Genomic DNA, 14,881 nt, shown 5'->3' with positions numbered 1-14,881 from the left:
CTGTGCGAGGGGAGCTGTCGGGGGCCTGGCAGTGAGGGCCGCTTGGATGGCTCCCCGAAAACACTCCGCGGTGCATTGGAAGTCAGCACGCATAGTGATGATTCCTTGAGGTCCCGGCATCTTCAATATCATGTACCAGTAATGTGGAATGGCCATGAACTTTGCCAGTCCCGGCCTGCTGATGATGGCGTTGTATCCGCAGTTGAAACTTGCCACCTCGAACCTTAGGAACTCGGTTCTGTAGTTCTCCGGAGTCCCAAAGGTGACGGGCATGTATATGTGCCCGAGTGGGTACTCTCCTTCAGTCGACACGATTCCGAAGAAGGGAGTATCCGACTCGGTGAGGTCTTTGAGCGTGACCCCAAGGCTAGGAGTGTCCGGGGGAAGGTAACGTTAATGCTACTTCCCCCGTCCACTAGTACTTTCTTCACCTGGCTTTCTCGGTTCACTGGATCAACGAGGAGCGGGTACTTGCCAGGGTGGTCAAAGTTGAGCCAATGATCCGCTCAGCTGAAGGTTATTGCATGCTCCATCCATTGATAAGGAGTTGGGGCACTAGTGGTTGCCGCCAGGACCTATCGGTCGTTGAGCTTTTGCTGCCTCCTGTTCTCCTGTTCTCCTGTGCTCCGTGTCCTCCGAAGATGACATTGACCTCCATGTCAACACGCAGGAATGCTCTGCCCCCTCCCCCCTCTTGCTGTTGAGGCTGCCTAGGCTCGCCAGGCCCTCCTCACGGTGGGGGAGGTGGTAGAGGCTGGAATGGTCAGCCATGTCCGACGGAGTGCTTGAAATCCCTACCGTTCCGTAGGGTGTGGCGCATGTCCTTATGGTACAAGCACTGAGCGTCGAGGATTTCATCCCGTGTCTGTACACCTCCACTGGGCGCACCACGGGCTCGAGCGACGGGTGGTCCGGTGGCGTGTACCTCCTCATGAGGCCTCTTCTCCCAGTGCCTATCAGGTTGCTGATTCGTGTCGCGCCATGGTGCGGGTGGTGCAGGTTTCGCTCCTCCGATGAGGTCCTGGGCCCGCTCGTCTGCGGTGATGTAGAGGTCTGCCTCTCGAAATAGTTGTTCGGAGGTAGTGTGCGCTTTCTGTAGTATGGCTCGGACGAAGGCCGAGTCATTGGATCCCCGGTAGAAATCTTCAATCACCGTTGCCTCGGCAACTTCGGGGATGTGGTTCCTCATGGTCTGAAATCTCTTGAGGTATGAGCGGAGTGTTTCATCCCCCTGGCGCCTGATGGATTTGTGGTCCCATGGCTGCGCCGACTTGTCAGAGAGAGACTAGAAGTTGGCGATAAAACACCGACTGAAGTCACTCCAGTCATCGATGCAGTGTCGTGGCAGATGTAGTACCCACTGCAGTGCATCCTGCCCTAGTACGATGGGAAAATATGCTGTCATCATGTCTTCTGTCGCCCCGCAGCCCGAGCGGCGGTCGTGTAGACAGCCAACCAGCCCCCTGGGTCCCGCTTGGGCTCGTACTTGTCGACATTGGAGACTTTGAAGTTGGGGGCCACTGAATATCTCGGAGACACGGAGTAAGCGCGAAAACTCTGCATGTGTCTTCCTATCGGCGTTCGTGAGGTCGGTCCTGGGGAGGGGAGCTGGTGGTGTGTTGTCTCGACCGTCCCTGGGTTGGGCCACTGGTCGAGGCCGCAGCCGACTCAACTCGGGTGGCGCGACTTCGAGCCGGGACGCCGTGGTCCCAGTCATACTCCTTCCGGCGCCTTATCTCACTTTCGTGTCGTCGATCGCGTGAAGCGTTGATGGAGCTCTGCGTGTCTCGTTGGCTGTTGATGGCGTGGCGTAGGTCACTCGGGGGATGAGCGATGGGCAGAAGGTGATTAGCTGCTCGAGTAAGCAGCCGCTGATAGCCTTCTACGTCCGGAGTCCGCGGGAGGCCATCAGCTATCTAGGCCAGTACCCCTCCAACTTCACTCGGCGTGTTCATTATGCGAGCGAAGTCGGGGTACATGTTCCGGGCAAAGAGAGGGTTCTCTCGGTGCAACCTTGCGCCTTGCTCGGCTTGCTCCCGTCTCGGTCCTGAGCCTGTCAGCGATCATGGCGGCGAGAATTCTGTCTTTCTTGGTGTACTCGCTCGTCGTGAGTTTCTCCCACTTCTGAAACTTCGTCTCGGGATACGTGATGTGCTGGGTCCCGCTCCCCAGCTTCGTGATGTCGCCGCACATTCCGGCGTCTGTTTCTTCATCGCCGCGCTTCACGCTGGGGAGGTTCTTCCCCTTGTATGGTTGGCTCGTCGTTGGAGATAGGAGACGACTCCAATCTCCCCCCCAATGAAGAGGGTGTCGGGGTAGAAAGGAGCTACTGTGATGAAGAGTTTCTTTCTGTCCTCCTTTGAGGGCGATGGTGTCGGAAAGATGATTTGGCGAGGTCCCGTCCTTTTTCTCGGGACATTTGCCTCCTTCTTTCTGGTGATCCGTGTCCACTCCTTTGTGGGTGAGGTGGATAGCAGAGTTCTTCTAGTAGGAAAGCTCCTGATTTTTGGTTTGTAAAGGGTGATCTTTGTTCGGGGAGTGGGAGGCTGCGCCACCCGCTGTTCTGCTCTGGTTTTCCTTGGGACCTCCGAGGAAAGCTTCTTCTTCGGCGGGTCTGCTATGCGGTGCAGAGTTCCCTTCTCATCTGCAATGGATGAGATGGTTCCGAAGAAGAACATGGATCTAGGGCAAAGAGCAATCTTGCACTGGGATGTGGCGGCAATTGAGCTAGCTTGGATCAACGACACACCCCCTACCTGGCGCGCCAGCTGTCGGTGTTTAGAGCCTGACCGCCCACCCAGGGTTACCCCTTACGATGCTTTTGGGTAGGATGGTGCAGTTGACTGTAGCTCAATGGTTCGTGTCAGATGCACGAGAGATGGACATGCAATTTTCTACAGGTTCGGGCCGCTTGGAGAGGCGTAATACCCTACTTCCTGGTGTGGATCTTTATGTGGTGGGTTACAAGTGAAGTCTTCTGAATGGAGAAAAGCTAGAGAAATAGGTAGATGGTTGATGGAAATGATGGGGTACCCCTGGGCCTTATATACTTGACCGTGGGGCACTCTTTGCATACATGAGGATCTTCCTAAATAATAGTGAACCGTCTAAACTGATCTTCCTACAATCTTGCCGACTTATCCCTAATCCGCCTTGATATTCAAGGGCGCCATGTGTGGGAAAGTCGGGTGGTTGCTGTGGATAGCGCACGAGTTGACGGATTGTCTGGGCTTGAGTCTGTTGCCTTCTCAGGTCGGCCCATTCCGCCAGTAGCTCTAGCCCGGCCCACGAAGGAATGGCCTTGCATGGTAATTGGCCCGAGGCCTTCTTGCCGTCTAGTAGACCCAGGGGATATCTGTCTCCCACAACACCTTTCCTAAAGTTCTTGATGTCTAGGCGAAGTGGTTGGTCAGGAGGGAGAAATTGTCGATGTTTATCGAACGATGAATATTTGCCACATTTCTTCAACCAAATGAACCTAAGAGCTTCCTTGCAAACTGGGCATGGGAACTTACCATGAACACACTAGGCTTAGAGTAACCCATACACCGGTAAGTCATGCATGGAGTACTGGTACCAAATATGCATTTTGAAGTTTGTCTTTGTAGCTCGGTCATACGTCCATACCCCTTCCTCCCAAGCATGGACCAATTCATCAATCAAAGGCTCCATGTACACACCCATTTTATTCCCCGGGTGTCCAGGAATTATCAACGACACGAATATGTTCTATCTTTGAAAGCATACACCCGGGGGGAGATTGATGGGGATAACAAACACGGGTCAACATGTGTATGGGGAAGCACTCATTCCATAGGGATTGAACCCATCTGTGGCTAGCACAACACATACAGTATGAGCCTCTTCAGCTTTCTCACGGTGAATGGCATCAAAGTGTTTCCATGCTTCACCATCGGATGCATGCACCATCTTGTCAGGATTGTATCGTTTGCCATTTTTGTGCCATGTCATATGTTTCGTGGATTCCTCGGTCATGTATAGACGCTAGATTCTCAGTATGAACAAAAGGTGGCGTAGGATTGTCACGGGGATGTTGAGAGGCAAGTCCATTACCAGAGTCTACCTCCATGAACCTAGATGATTTACACTTCAAATAGTACTTTGCCTCCGTGTATTCTTTCCTAAATAGCACGCAACCCTTCGAACAAGCATGTATCTGCTCATACGTCATCTTGAGTGCACGAAGGAGTTTCTATGCCTCGGACATGCTTTTTAGCAGAACGTGATCCTCCGAAAGCAGACTGCCAATAACTGTCAACAAACCATCGAATGTGTCTCGACTCATGTTGTACTGCGACTTGAACGCCATTACACGCCCAATGGCATCCAGTTGAGAAACCTTTGTCTGGCCATGAAGGGGCTTCTGTGCCGCATCAAACATGTCATAGAACGCCTTGGTCGGCTCTGGCTCGTTCTTCATACATCCTCCGACGAACTGAGCCTCGTGGTAGTCATTCAAAATATCCGCTACCCCGACATCAACATCATAATCCTCGACGTGTTGTCTCACCACCTCCTCTCTCGTACAATGTGCTTCACCATGGAAGATCCACCAAGTATAGTCCGACGTAAATCCATTTTTCCAAATATGTTCTACCATTGCCTTCTTTGATTTTTTTTCTGGTCGGCACATTTGCTACACGGGCATGGGACTAGACTGGCTCCTTTAGCAGCTTTGTCATATGCCCGTTCCACGAAAGCATCGGTCTTTCTTATCCATTCCGGGGTGACATCATTCCTTCCTACACGGCCCGTGTACATCCACTCACAGTCCTCCATCCTCTAACATATATAACCGAGTATAGTTTAAGATAAACATTAATGCATGTACACTAGGTTCTATATCCACCATTACATATATAGAAACTATTTCACTAAACATAGCAGATTCACTAAACACACATTATCTAAAATCGACATGATATTAGAATTAACATTACTAAACACACATTATCTAACACCATTCACTAAACACATATTATCTAAAATTAACATTATAATACAATTAATATCACTAAACATACATTATCTAACATCATTCACTAAAAACACATTATCTAAAATGAACATCACTAGACACACTAAATTCATTCTAGTAACACCTTTGGAGCACGACGCGGCACAGCACAGGTCGGAGCACGGGCACGGTGGCTCTCGGGTGGCCGGGCAGCGGCGCTCGGGCGGCGGCGGGATGGCTTGGTGGCACGCTCGAGCAAGGGCGACCAGCGGCGCGATGGCGACAACACGCTCGGGCGTGGATGACAGCGGATGGCGACCGGCTGCACGAGGGTGGTTGACGGCGACACGATGGCGCGGTGGCGTGCATGGCGTGAGAGAGGAGAGAGAAGAGAGAAGTTAGAGGGAGGTGGCGGTGAGAGTGACAGAAAAGAGAAGCTTGATTTCGATATGTAGAACATCTTTGTCGAGTACCCATGATTTGGCACTCGGCAAAGATTTTCTTAAAATTTAAAAATACACTTTGTCGAGTGTCCTGGGTTAGACACTCGGCAAAGAATGTTTTGCCGAGTGCCAGATCGTGGGCACTTGACAAATATTATTTTATTTTTAAAAAAAATTATAGTGTTGAGTGCCCACATGTTGGCACTCGGCACAATATAATCTGTCGAGTGTGTGCCTTTGGCACTCAACAAAGAATATTTGCATTTTTTCTTTTTTCCACCAAACTTTTTGTGGTGTTTTACTACACTAAGTTGACCTACATGTTCAATTTTGGTACAATTATCAAAGTGTTTGCTATGGCTATTTGATTTAGTTTCTTTAATTGAATTTCTTCGGATCATTCAGATTTGAACTGCAAATCACTCGAAAAATGGAAAACAGTGAATGCAAAAATGATATTCATAGTATTTAGCACAAGTTACGGCCTATTTCAGGAACAGACCGAAATTTTCGAGCACCATGCTCACAAAACATGGTCGTGATCTTGCCATCCAGTTGTTATAAAATTGTATAAAACACAAACAAAGTCAAAAAATCATGAAACTTGTCAACATGTCATGATATAATATCTAGAGCCTATGATAAAAATTTGAGAATGTTTCGAGAAAGTTGTCACGCACTATGAGTAGAAATCTAAGTGTCCTACACATGTTGATCGGCTAGGTTTATACACATACTGCGTGATAACTTTCACGAAACATTTTCAGTTTTTTATCACAACCTCTACATATGATAACATGATATGTGGACAAGTTTCATGATTTTCTGATTTTGTTTGTATTTTATACAATTTTTAAACAACTGGATGACAAGTTCACGTCATGTTTCGTTAGCATGGTGCACGAAAATTCTGGTCTGCTCCTGAAATCGACTGTAACTTATGCTAAATAACATGAATATCATTTTTGCATTCACGGTTTTTCATGTTTTGAGTAACTTGCAGTTCAAATTTGAATTATCCAAGGAAATTCAATTAAATGAACAAAATCTAATAGTTATAGCAAACAATTTTATAATTGTGCCAAAATGGAACATGTAAGTCTACATAGTGTAGGAACAAACCACAAAAAGTTTGGTTGGGAAAATAAAAAATATATACTTTGCAAGTGTCCAAGGTAGGTACTCGGCAAAGCATAGTTTGACGAGTGTCGAGCAGGCGACACTCGACAAAGTAGCTTCTTTGCCGAGTGCCAACGCCTGACACTCGACAAAGATAACGCCTATCAGCTATAGATGGTTGCTGACAACCCTTTGTCGAGCGTTTGACACTCGGCAAAAAGTGGTCCTCGCCGAGTGTCTATCTATGTCGAGTGTCCTACTCTCGGTAAATGTGGTCGTTACCGAGAGTGTGACTTTACCGAGTGCGGCACTCGACAAACAGTTCTTTGTCGAGTGCCCGACAAAAAGCACTCAGCAAAGCGCCAAGCACTCAGCAAAGAGCCAGATTTTGGTAGTGCCTTTATTTATATAAAGGGGAGGTCTGAACCCGTTACAAGTCGACTTTCGAGTTAATCTCGCAGGTTTTGGTAACAAATCCCGCTAGAAATCTGGAATCCTAACTGATTCTATGCACGCGAGGACCGTCTGCGCCACCACCGCGGACTATCCGAACCGTAGACCGTTCGGCCTATAGGACTGAAAAGTCTGACTGCCCATTTTGGGACTCAACATATGGTCCCCTGCCTTTTGGTGGAGGTTGACAAACCAAAAGCATATGTATTGCCACTTTTCTAGCACTCTTCGGAAAATAAGCGATCTCACAAGTCACCTTTTCCCGAAGTAAGAACTAAGGCTAATGCAAGTCACCTGCTTTTCAATCTAATAGGGTGATCATTCGATATAGTTGTAATGCACAAAGGTCATTTCGGATTGCATCTTTCTCGGCCATGACTATCTGATCACTCGATCAAAATGTACATAATGGAGGTGCCCCCAGCCTGAATAGGCAAAGAGACTATGCATGTACCATAGGTTCATCATCGTACCATTCCACATTTGAAGAGGACAATATATCGACGATGAGTAGGCGAGCGAAAAGTATCCTAGCATCACTAGATGAATAGGTGATGCTTTTTGTGTTGCCTTTTAGGCCATTTGATTTGACTGTTTTGTTTTAGCGGATGGCCGAGGTTTCTTTGTTCGCCGATCGCGTAGAACCGCATTTTTAATAGCATATTTGGAGAGAAATTGATCAAAAATAGGATTGGTTTTGACTAGCCGACCATATGAGTTATATGTGTTTTGTCCCTGTGTCCCATGTTTTCTTTATGTGGAGGTCGATGCCTCTGGTCATGGGTGGACCATCCGGCTGAGATAGCTGGGTCGTCTGCTTGAGCATCGGACCGTCTGCGCTCAGGTGTCGGAACGTCCGCGATGCTCGAGGCAGGGAGCTTTACTCAGCTGCTCGATCGAGCCTGCCCCCGCTGCCTCCGGACCTATTAGTCTTTCTATTTGGAGCCTTCCGAGCAATCCCTCCTTGTGATATATTCGACTTGCAAGGATCACTACTGGACTCGCTTTCTTTGCCAAGTGTCCCAGACACTTGGCAGAGGCCATTTTGCACTTGGCAAGGCCTTTGTCGTGTGTTACACTCGGCAAAGAACACTCAATAAACATTTTAACGTCAAAGGGTTCTTTGCCATGTACTTTTTCGGGCACTCAACAAAGACTTGGCCGAGTGTCGAAAACATTTTGTAATATGCACGATTGGATTTGGAAAGGGCTCCGTCTCTACCTACATTTCCTGAAATTTCAATCGTCCCTCGTTAATGGCCGATCGGATTTGTCGTCGAAACACATTACAGTCATTAGTGGCATGAGAAAATGAGTTGTGCCACTTATAATATGCACGACACTTGAGTTCGTCGGCGGGTGGGACAGTATGGTTTATTTTAATGTTGCCATTTTTGAGTAACTCATCGAATACTTTATCACATTTGCCAACATTAAATGTAAACTTAATCTCCTCCTACAATTTCTTTTGAACCGGCTGCAAGGAGGAACAAGCCGAACACTTAGCATGCTTGGGCCAAACCATTTTGGCAGCGTAAACCTCTTTTGGTTCGTCGTCTGAGCTACTCTGGTCGCATTCTACTATATGGACGTTGTGACGAATCGTTTTGGCAGTTTCTTTGCCTCGGCTTCACAAGCCAAAGCTCTTTGGTGTAATTGTGCTAGCCTAAAAAACTGGATGCCTTCTAATCTTTATTTTAAATAATAGTGCAATCCATTAAAGGCTAATCCTGCTAGATGTTTTTCTACCAACTGAATTTGGAAACATCGGTTTCTTGTATCCCTGAATCTCTGGATGTAATCATTAACTGATTCATCCTTACCTTGTCGTAGGGGCACTATGTCTACCAAATCTAACTCAAAGCCACCGGAGAAGAAATGGTCATGAAATTTTTGTTCTAAATCTCCCCACGACAAAATAGAATTAGGAGGGAGTGTGGCATACCATGTGAATGTAGTCCCAGTTAAAGATAATGAAAATAAACACACACGGAACGCCTCTGTGTTGGCCAATTCTCCCAATTATGCTAAGAACTGGCCTATGTGCTTGCGCATGCTCTTTCCTTGGTCACCCGAAAACTTTGCGAATTCGGGTACCCTAGTTCCCTGTGGGTATGGGTGATAGTCAAATCGGCTATCATAAGGCCTCTAATATGACTGCCCCCAGGGATCATGCTAACTTCGAGCTTATCTCGGAACGCCCTGGCTATCTCTTCCCTAACTATATCAATAGCAGCCGGTGGGAGACCACCTGTTCTTTGGTCCAATATGGGTGAGGTTGTTTGGATATTAGCATGTTGTCTTCCCCCCATTAGTTTGGGTTTTGTGGCACATTACTACTGGCCCTATGCGGCTCATCGCATTAGCCATTCCTTTCCGACCTTCTAGGAGGGGCCGGAAAATACTCGCCCCCACGGGTTTGGGATGCTATATTATGGTGCTGGTGTGTTGTATAGTGTGATGGCAAGTTTAGCTAGCACGGATGCGGAGTTGGATAACCATCCTCCTCAAAAAGCTCTACGCCGGACCGTCCGGTTAGATACGCAGACTGTCTAGCTGCGTGCATGGACTGTTCGGCCATGTGGTCAGACCGTCCGGTGTTGTATTCGGACTGTCCGGCGTCATACACAAATGGTCCAAATGAGTCATCTAGGGTTTGCGCAGTATGTGGCGGCTCGGGTGCATGTCTCGGTAATTTATTTCTAAAAACGGGACCGGCCGCCGCTAGCCCGAACGGTCCGTGCTCACGTGCGAACGGTCTAGACATGCGCAGATCAGTGTATTTACCGCTGATTTGCGTAGGAGGCTGTGGTTGCCCAGGATACGTGTCTATCGGCATCCCATAAAGTGGTTGTGACTGTAAAGCCCAAAATCTGTATAAGAGAAAAATACTAGGATAAATAAATAAATATACTTATATGCTAGTGTTTTGGGGATTTCTTGATCTTCTTTTCCTTGTGCATATTCAATTGGAATTGAAGTAGTCAAAATAACAAATAAATAAATACAGAAATGTGCATTCCATGCTGGGTTCTTGTATTTTCGCATTTGTGTTCAAATTGTGAGACAAGTTTAGGTTTGAAAATAAGAATTTAAAAATGTAAGGAGAAAAGAAAAGAGAAGGAAAAGAATATACACTATAAAGAAAAATATACATGAATAAATATATTCCTTCATGTTGGCACTTTTATTGGTGCACTTATTGTTGGGGACTTGTTCTCAAATGCTAAGAATTAAGAACAAGGCAACACAAAAAATGTTAAGTGTTAAGGCCCTTCGTCCTCCATAACGATATATCCCTTCGGGATATAAAGCATCTCGGACGAAGGTTACGAAGGACATACCTTCGTAAGCATAACAACGAAGAATGAAGCATCCACATAAATCATAGAATATGAAATAAACAATTAAATATTGTCGTAGAATTATCTCTACTTGTACTAATGAATATAAATGACTTTGAATTACAAATGTACCTTCGGTCCTGCGGAAGGCAAAAGTACAAGCGTGATGCGAAAGCAAATGACAAGTTAGCGTGAACAGTACGGGGGTACTGTTCACCTATTTATAGGCACGGGGTACAACCCATACAAAATTACATACATGCCCTTTACATTTGGTGATAATTCTATAGCATTCTATCGAGGTCTAAATGGCCTTTTCATCTTTAAGTCGGTTCCCCTTTCTGCGAACATGCCGAAGCTTTCCTGCTTCACAGCTTCGGCACTGTGTCAACCTTCGTATCTTTTGAGCTTCTCCCTTTCTGATTCAAGTCCGAAGATACCTGTTCACACATTATACTCCAGAAACATTGTTAAATCATGTTTTTGAGGACCTTCGGAAGCCGAAGGCCCCCAACAGTAGCCCCTCGCAATATTAATTTGTTTGAAATAATAAATTCAGATTGCGATATGAACGAAGGCTTTATGCCGAAGGTCCGAAAAAACACCTTCCCTTTGCTAGAATAGCAACATTCAATGACAAGTGGGGTCTTTCAACTTTCAACGCATCAAGCGTATAAATACGGCCATACCGCAAACTTATTTTGCACGCTTTCTGGCCAACCACTCCTGCTCACTCATTTTTTAGCTCTTGTGCACTGTGATCTGCTAAGTTTTTAGCTTTGAAGCTTCGGCTTTTAGAAACAGTTTTTTAGCGCTTCCGAAGATGTCTGAAGCTGCTGAGAAGGCTGCTGCTGAGATGAAGCTGAGTCTTGATGAAGAGAAGAACCTAGGGTTTCTTATAGCGATGTCGAAGTCCAACACAGAAAAGATTACCAAGGAAATTCTGGAGGGGCTGTCTGAAGATACTGGTGACAGTGAAAGTTATGATATGGACAGCGGTGGCGAAGACTCCGAAGATCGCCCCTGGCGACCAAGCCATTCAGTTTATGGTAAGTCAACTATCAAAGAGAATCATCTTGTTAATATGAGAGGAAGGTATTTCCGGGATCTGTCTATTGTGAGGGCGGACGAAGGGGAAAAAACTTGTCCACACCCTGAAGAAAATGAAGTTGTGGTGTACCGAAGCTTTTTGAAAGCTGGATTGCGATTCCCCTTGAGCAGCTTCGTCGTGGAGGTGTTGAAAATCTTCGAAGTCTATCTTCATCAACTTACTCCCGAGGCAATTATAAGGCTAAATATCTTCGTGTGGGCCGCGAGGAGTCAAGGTCTGAAGCCTGACGCAAGAAGCTTTTGTAATGTTCATGAATTATTATATGAAACAAAGCCTTGGGGCAAAGAACAGTACCATAACAACTTTGGCTGCTACAGCTTCGTTTCTCGGTCCGGGGCAAGCTGTCCCGTACCAACCTTTCGGAAGAGATGGCCCGGGGATTGGATGACAGAATGGTTTTATGTGAAGAATGACTTATCAGCACGAGAAGACATCAAAGGTATAATTATGCGTCCTATTTGGCAAAGCTTCGGCCTTCGGAGGCCGAAGGTTGAAATGAACGAAGCCGCCGAAGAGTGCCAAAGAGCCTTCGGCGTTGTCTGCTCTTTTATAGGAACAAGGGACTTAGTACAAGAACATATCGCCTTCAGGGTGTGGCCGCTTGCTGAGAAATGGGAAATGCCACAAGAAACCATAAAAGAGGCCGACGAAGGTGAGCTTGTGAGACTGAAGTACACGTTCAAATTTGGAGATAAATTTATTGAGCCAGATGATGAGTGGTTGAAAAGCATTGACAATTTAAGTGATGAGCTACTCGGGACCTACTCGAAGGCTGAAGATAATGCAATGTCAGCAGCCTTCGGAGGCCGAAAAAAGAAGAGACTGAATCGGGTATTTGATGCCATTGGGTTTGTCTACCCTGATTACTGCTATCCCATTCGAAGGCAAAAGAGAAAAAACACAATCTCTGCAAAAGAAGAAGCTGCAGCTGCTCCTAGCGAGCCAGAACCCAAAAGGAAAAAGATAAAGGTTCTTACGCAACGGCCTCGTTATATTGAACCAGCTTCGGTGCCGGAGTTTACCGGGAAGACTTCTTCAGCCACCGAAGCTGAAAAACTAATCGAGCCAGCCTTGTTGCCAGAGATCGCAGAAACGGCCGAAGTGCCACCAAAGATAGAATCAGAACAATCAAACATTTTGTTGTCAGAAACAAAAGAGGAAACCGAAGCGCCGCTCACAGAAAAAATTGAGGAGGTAAGAGAAGCAACTGAGGGCTCCAAAACATCAGAAGTTTTGAGTCCTACAGCAATCATTGGGACAGCAAAAAACCAAAAGGGGCCATCAGTGACCCCAAAAAGGAAAAGAATGGTAAATGTACTAGACGTCTTGGAGACAATTAAGTCTTCAAGCACAATTCCAAAAAAGAGTGTTGAAGTTGCTGAAGCTTCTACTGAAGCTTCGGCTCAACAAGCTGAAGCTGAAGCTGGGCCTTCAGAGCCCTTCAAAGAACATCCTTTTGAAGCCGAAGCAGTAAAAATTCCGGAACCAATATTAGTTGAAGAAACGGACACCGTCATCCCCGAAGCACCTGCCGGCATGCATGATTACATCATACGACATGCTTCGGGGAAAAAGCTATCTGAGGAAGAAACTCATGAGGCCAACCATTATGCAAAGGAGCTGAAATATCCGAAGGGGGCAGTAATATTCAATGGAACAAATGAAGATGACTTCTTATACTGCCTGCCTGATAACAAAGAGCTATCCGTCTGCCGAGAGATGGCGAGAAGCATAGGCTTTCCGAAGCTTGAAGCTGGGTTAAGTGCCATGACGAAAGAGGATCTCGCAGACAGCCTCGCGTACAACAGCCTGAAGGTACGGGAATTAAACACTTGAGAAAAAACCCCCTATCTTTTTTTTTTTTTTTTTACGCAACTCATTCCTTTTTCTTATATGAATTCTTTTTTCATATAGGGCCTGATCCTAAGCAACGCGTTAAGAGCGCAAAAGAGCGCCGAAGATGAAAGTTATGAAATTGCGTTTAATAATTTACGCTCCGAAGTTATCAAACTGAGAAACGAAGCTTTGGAAAAAGATAAAATTCTACTTACACTGGTAGATAAAGTGAAAAAAGACGAAGCTGCTTCAAAGGCCCAGGCCGAAGCTCAAAAACGCGAGATTAAAGATCTTCAGAAACAGCTGGCTAGAGCTAAAGAGGAGCGCGCGCTTGAGGAAACAAAACGAGAACTTAGTGATTTTATGGTCAACAAATTGGAATCAAAAGTTAAGGAGCTTCGCACATCTCAGGGGAAATGCTATGTCAAATCTGTAGAATGTGTGAATAAAATTAAATCCAGCTTCGCCAGCGTAGGCGCCTTTTCCAGCGAAGAGAATTTCTCTCGAGGCAATCCCGAAGGTCCGCTGGAATGGATTAGCCATGAAGCAGAGGCCTTCGAAGAGATTCTGAACAGTCGTGGCGACATATGTGCTTTTTCGGGCGGCAGAGGAATTGCTTCCGTCTTAGAGAAGAAAGGTTGCGAACATGTAAAATTTTTAGCTCAATCCGAAGCTACCTTATCTACCGAAGACATCAAGGACCCCTCGGCCGAAGCGAGCGTGGTTGGTGGCAAATTTTTTACTGATATCTGGAACGACGGCGGCCGAGGAATGGCGCGAGAGATCATTGAAAGAAGCGAAAAAGGCATTCACGATGCTAGAAGAGTAGCAGACGCTGCCGAAAGGAGTAGGGAGCCCGAAGGGCAGTTAGGTACCAACTAGTCGTTCTTGTTGCGCTGTAATTTTCATTTTAAACTTTGCTCACGATTTGTAAAAGTACTGAAGAAGTGTTCTCTTCGCTCAGAAACTGTTGGACGATCTGCCTACCCCCACACAAAAGGGGATGAAGAAATTAATCAAATGGCCGAAACTATCATGGACAAGGTTGTTGACCAACTTCTGAATGAAGCCGCCGAAGCAGTATTGAGGGAAGATTAGGTGCTATTTGAAAAAACATTTAAAGTGTAATCTATGCATCACTTTGTACATTTGAATGTAATATACAAGTCTCTTTTCATTATTGAATTCTTTACGATGCATGAAACTTTAAATACATACCACTTTTGAGCCTTCGGCGAAAAAACACCTTCCCTTCTTTTCATGCGTCGTGAAGAAGATAGCCTTCGTCAAAATTATTCTGATGAATGACATCGATGCCTCGTGAAAACATTTTCCGAAGCTATTTTCCGAAGCTATGCAACTTTGATATTGATCTGATAAAGTTCGCCCATGTTTCGTGAAAATATTCCCCGAAACTGTATTCCGAAGCTATACAATTTCAATGTCACTTTTTCAAAGCATCCCTTCGAAGGTTGAGAGTGTCCCCTTCTCTTGCCAAATGCGATATGATGTATGATGCTTATGCTATGCAAAGTGATGTGATGATGTTATGTTATGCATGTGACATTTGTTCCGAAGATACACATAAAATATATTC

This window comes from Zea mays, chromosome 6, assembly GCF_902167145.1.
Source record: "Zea mays cultivar B73 chromosome 6, Zm-B73-REFERENCE-NAM-5.0, whole genome shotgun sequence".
NCBI classification, from domain to species: Eukaryota; Viridiplantae; Streptophyta; class Magnoliopsida; order Poales; family Poaceae; genus Zea; species Zea mays.
This window is presented reverse-complemented; position numbering follows the sequence as displayed.